The following is a 6,334-nucleotide window of genomic DNA, read 5'->3' as shown; positions in this document are numbered from 1 at the left end:
TGGCCATGACACTACAAAGCTACTCTGTCCTCCTTGGATACCAAGAAAAGCGAAAGGGGGCACTTTATACATAAAGGAACCCAGCAGAACCCTATATTACAATGGAGCACAAGAAAACTACCAGAGCCATATTCGGGCAAGTCCTAAGGGGGCATTGATGGCAGGGCCTACCATCTGTGTATCTCTTCATTGCAAAAATGGGTGAGGGAGCAATTCATTCCCTTCCCTTCTCCCTTTTTTCCGCCTCATAAGCAAAGTCCTCATAAGGCTCCCATCCCCACTGCCATTCTCACCCCGCGCTCGTGTTCCCGGCAAGCAACGAGATGCAAAGCCACGCTTGGAATCTGATTCCCCGGCTTTAAGCTGCGTTCCGCCAGCAAAGTGCAACTTGAAAGCTCCCCTGTCACTGCTACAAAAGCTCCGAAACAGCCCTTCCTTGGATAATCATGCTTATCGCCAGATTAAGAGAAAGAGTAGCAGCAGCTGATGCTGGCTGCATGGGCTGGGATGGGGGGCAAAATCTCTTTTAAACAACCCCCCCTCTAGCTCTGAGCACCCACCCACCCACCTCATTCCCACTTGACCATCTAACTTGGGGAGCAAACGACAATAACAAAAGAAGGAAGCAGATCAAAGCTACAGAACAGGGCACTGCTGGAAGGAAGGAAAGATTGAAACTAGAGATGAACATTAGTGGTCGTTTATTTTTTTGGAGTGGGATAAGTATTTATCCTACTACATGGTCCAAGCTTTCCTCCAGGAAGCTGGGGGTTGCGTACATGGTTTCTCTCCACATCCCCCATTTTTTCCTAACAACCCTGTAACGTAACTTAGGCAAAGCAAGTGAGCAATTTCTCTCTCTCTCTCTCTCTCTCTCTCTCTCTCTCTCTCTCTCTCTCTCATAGTTAAGCAGTACATGTTGCTATCACAAGATATAGTGATGGCCACCAATTTGGATGGCTTTAAAGGGTGGATAGATAAATTCCTGGGGGAGAAGGCTATCAATGGCTACTAATCATTGAATCTCTCCTGGCTTGCCGGGAGAGATTCGTCAACTTAACAGTCTTCCAGAATTTAAGAAAACCATAAAGGCTGCTCTCTTCCGGCAGGCCTACCTAGTTGAATTTTAAGATGCCTTTTAATGGTGTGCTGCTTTTAATGATGCACTGGTTTTAAACGTTTGAATTAGCTGCATGTATTTTATGGTGTTTTTATTTGTGTTGTACCCCACCTCAATCCAGAGGGAGAGGCGGGTGACAAATAGGGTGACCAACTGTCAGGATTTCCCCGGATTTGTCCTGGTTTTTGTTCTTTCCATGGTGTCAGGGGGGATTTTCTATAATTTTCAATAATGTCCTGGAATGACACACCTTCCCCTTTAAGGCTGCCATTAGCATGGCAGGAGGGAATGACATGCTTTCTTGAGGCACATCATTCCCCCACCCTGAGCTCCAATTGAGGTCTTAAAGGGGAAAGTGGGTCATTCGTGGACATTATAGAAAAGGCCCCCATTGGAGTGGATGGTGGTGGTGCAGAATGAAATCCTTTCCCCATCTCCATTCCAATCGGGTTCTTTAAGGTGGCGGGGGAATAACGTACTTTCTGCAGGACTCAGAAAGCTGCTTCCACACACACACACTAGGTGTCCTCTTTTTTGGTTTCCCAAATATGGTCACCCTAGTAACAAATAAATATATTATTATTATTATTATTATTATTATTATTATTATTATTATTGGTATGTGTATGTGCTACCTCCAGTAACAGAGGCAGCAAGGCTATATCCATACCAGTTGCTGGGGAACATGGGCAAGAGGGTGCTATTGCACTCATGTCCTGCTTGTAGGTTCTTGGTCAACTGTGTGAATGGAGTGCTGGACTAGATGGACCCTTGGTCTGATTCAGCAGGGGTCTGATTCAGCAGGGCTGTTCTTAATTTGCTCACTTTGCAAGTGTTTCACAGCAGAGTAGGAATTTGACCCTAGATCTGAACTCTCCTAATCAGGTGCTCTAAGCCCAGTCTTACCCAGATTGCTGCCTTCCAGATGTGTTGGACTACAATTCTAATCTTCCCCAGCAAGTGTGCCCAGTGAAGCTAAATGGTGGGAGATCCAGGGCAGATAAAAGGAGGTCCTTCTTCACACAGGCCAACAGTTAAACAACAGAATTTGCTGCTAGAAGATGTAGCGATGGCCACCAACTTAGCTTTAAAAGGGGATTAGACGAATGCATGAAGGAGAAGGTTATCAATGGCTTTTAGTTATGATGGCTATATGCTACCTACAGCATCAGAGACAGTAGTCCAATGTACATCAGTTGTGGGGAACATAGGTGGCAGGGTGTTATTGCGCTCACATCCTGCTTTTGGGTTTCCTATTGGGCATCCAGTTGACCACTGTGGGAACAGAACGCTGAGCTAAATAGGCCTTTGGTCTGATCCAGCAAGCCTCTTATGTTCCAACATGTGGAGGACACCAGGTTAGATAAGGCTGTTCTAATCACTATACTGCAGTGGCTCTGTTATGGTATGAAAGAGGCACCACTGACTACAGTGTACATACACTCATCCCTCTGTCTTCTCCAATCAAACTCTGCCATGGCTGTTTGCCCAGCCAAAATGGGAATGCCTGTGTGCACCCCAGTTTCCCAAAATGGGAATGCCTGTGTGCTCTGTCATACTGGAGGCCTTCAAGAGGCAGCTGGACAACCATTTGTCAGGGATGCTTTACGGTGGATTCCTGCATTGAGCAGGGGGTTGGACTCGATGGCCTTATAGGCCCCTTCCAACACTACTATTCTATGGTTCTATGATTCTTATCCTGCCATTTTTAGCTCACTAAAAAAAAATAAGCACCAAATCATCCATCTCCAGCCAAGATTCATTCAACCAACAGGCTATAAAGAAAAGCTTGCCACCCAGGTGTTTCCCAACAAAACTAGGCGTCGTCGTCATCATCATCATCATCATCATCATTATTATTATTATTATTATTATTATTATTATTATTATTATATATCCCACCTTTAGTCCATTTAGATAAAGTATTCATTTAAACGCTCCACACACATTCCCTCGGTAGTTTTTACAACAACCCTGCAAGGTTTGTCAGTAGTGCAATTACCCTATCCCTGTATTGCAGGGAAAGCAGAGGTGACAAGTTCAAGGACAAGAATGGCATGCTTGTTTTTAAGTACATTGTTAGCCAGTTTGAGCATTTTTAATGGGAAGGCAGAGCTGGCTGAGATTGTGACTGAGGCAAGATTCGAACTGAGCACTTCTCTAGTCACCTAGCTCTCATATATATATACACACACACACATACACACACACACACACACACACACACAGTGCATTTTAATCTTCGTAAAGCACGCTGGTTTTGTTAATTTTGCAATATAAACTCAAATATATCCAAGAGCAGGCCTTGCTATAAATCTGCCCCCCACTGGAATCACTTATCCTTCCCTCCCTTCCCAAACTGGAAAGTAAAATGGCATCCCTGGAGAAAAGGGAAAATGGCTCCGAGGAGGTGAGCAAAGATAAAAGATGAAAAAGGAACTCACACACGCACACACAATCCCAAAAGGGAAACATCTAGGATATACTCCCTGCACATGGCTTAAGTTACGCTTTCATTTAAGTGCTTATTTCGTCTTTTGCTGGTACAGCTCATTTGACGACGTGACTTGGTGGATGCCAAGAAGACTTGGCAGAGAGAGCCATGGATTCATTAAGCAGGTTTGCTCACGTGGAAAGGGGACGGGGAAATATATTTATCCCGAGGAGAAAGTCCTCTGCATATCAAACCAGCTAGGGATTTTTTTATTACTATTATTTTTTGACAAACCAAATCTTTGCCTGGGTTTCACTGCCAGAAGTGTGATCAGATTTGAAATGAGAAGGAAAGATTGAACCAAATCAACCACAAAAGAGTATCTCACAGCACTGGTGCCTGCTATTCTGAGCTGCCTTGCCCATTAGATATGTTTCTACCAATCTATTTAATCAGTCAATCAATCAAACAACCATTCAAATCAATACCTCAAGTTTTCTGGATGGTGTACAATACCTTAAAACATAAAACAAAACACAAACCAATTAGAACAGTGTGACATAAAACCAAGGTAAAATCAGCGGCAAAGAGTAAAAAACACTCTAGCACAATAAAACCAAAATAAAACCAGCAGCAATAAGAATGCAGTGATCTAAAAGCACATACAAAAAAGGTTCTTAATATATAGGGGGAAATAAAATATAGGGGAAAATAAAAGTCTCTTTGCCTGGCAGCAAAAGGCCATAATGTAGGAGGTCCTTCCACAGCCAAGGTCACCCCAGAGAAGGCTCTGGCAGGATCTACACTACTGCTTTAAAACAGTTTATAACAGTAGTGACAACTGTTGGGGCCCAGGACACACCCCATATACCATTTTCAAACTGTTTTCAAAGTGTCATATCCTGCTTGGTGTAGATCTGGCCTCTCTTGTAGCTATCTGCCTTGCTTCATTTGGAGGTGGGGTCACTTCAAGGAGGGCCTCAGATGAGGGCCTTAATTTCTTGATAAGTAGATATGGAATATGATATCAGTTTCTCAGTATCTATCCATCCATCAGTATTTGGGCAGCCACTTTAGTCCTTGCTATAAGAGGCCAGAGGGTGTTTTTCCACAGTGATGACTCCTAACCCATTGAATGCTCTCCTCCATGAAGTTCATGGGGGATAGAGCATAGAATTGTGGAGTTGGAAGGGATCACAAGGATCATCCAGTCCAACCTTCTACAATGTGCAGGGGAACCAATTAAACCATCCATGAGAAGTGGCTGCCACTGCCAGTGTCTTCTTAAAAACCTCCAGAGATGGAGAACCCACAACATCCATAGGTAGACCATTCCACTGTTGTATAGATCTCACCATCCGGAAGTTTTTCTGGGGGAATTAAGCAAGCAAGCTAGTTCAGGTGTTTCTGTTCTGACAGCCCTCAGGAGATGGTATTATTTATCTGCCTTTTTAGTGGTCCTTGCAATACTGTCCTTTTTAGCAGCTGCATTGGCACGTCCATGAAACTTTGATATTTTTAAATGGTTTAAGATGGAAATTCTCAGTGTTATCATCATAAGCTGCCTTCAGGGTGCATCTGTTAGTAAAGTGCAGGGTACCTGCCAGTGGGGGAGTGAGAGAATGGAAGAATTAAATAAATCAATAAAACACTGCATGGATATACTAAATCAATTACCTGGAAAACATCAAGGGGGCAAGCACGTCCATGCAACTGAAATAACCTTTGGCATTAAAAGTAGGAAAAGATAAATTGTAAGCATAGCCTTGACCATTCTATTCTCCTTCAGTTTCAGTTTGTGAGTGCTTTGTTTGTCATAGTTTAAAAGCAAGTGCGATTACAACAAAATGTTGCAGTGTGCAGTAGTCCTAGTCAGCGGTCCAGCCAGCCAACCCTTCCTTCAGGTTATTCCATTCCATCCCCCCCTCTATTCGCTTCCCATTCGCCAATCAAAATAGGGGTCACTCAACATTCTGTGGCGATTGAATAATATGCTCAATTCTCACTGCAATTTTTTTTAGTCTTCCTCCACTCCTAGATTCTCCCACCACCACACAGAGATATTTCTGCAGAAACTTGGGGTTCCCTTGAGCCTGCTGATATTCTCTCTTGCAAAGAGATTGTACTGTTTTGACCACATAAGGACTGGCATTTGGAGAATCAAGTTCACTGTCAGTATATACATAGGGATGACGAATGTGTCCATTCAGATGTTGTTGTACTTCAGTTCCCATCATCCCTCATTATAGGCTATGCTGGCTAGAGGTGATGGATGTTGAAGTCCAACAACATCAGGAGGACCATAAAGTCCCCACTCCTGGTATATAGAATGGGCTCACACTTATCCTATGCTTAGATATGCCCCAGAGAGGCATATCCATAGCAGAAGCACATTCGGCGCAGAACCAATTCACTCACAGGATCCTGCATGCACATGCACTCATTCAAACAGCACGTACAAGCTTGCACATGCACATCAGCCTATAAAGATGACCAGCATTAGATCCAGAGTTAGCTTGCCATGCGATGACAACAGTTGGGTGTGGAAATGAGCCAGACCTCAAAATGCCACAGGCAGAACTGTTTGCACCACCTCATCCCATCTCTAAACACAATGCAATTTAGCTGAGAAATCCATGCTCAAAAAGACATGCCCTCCCTTGTCTCAGCCGCTGTAGGCACCAAACTCTGCATTACTACACAACCAAGGTTTGTCACTTCCTTGTTTTCATCTCCCCCTGCCTCACAGCAACTTAGGCCATAGCTAGACCTAAGGTTTA

This window comes from Elgaria multicarinata, chromosome 16, assembly GCF_023053635.1.
Source record: "Elgaria multicarinata webbii isolate HBS135686 ecotype San Diego chromosome 16, rElgMul1.1.pri, whole genome shotgun sequence".
Lineage (NCBI taxonomy): Eukaryota > Metazoa > Chordata > Lepidosauria > Squamata > Anguidae > Elgaria > Elgaria multicarinata.
This window is presented reverse-complemented; position numbering follows the sequence as displayed.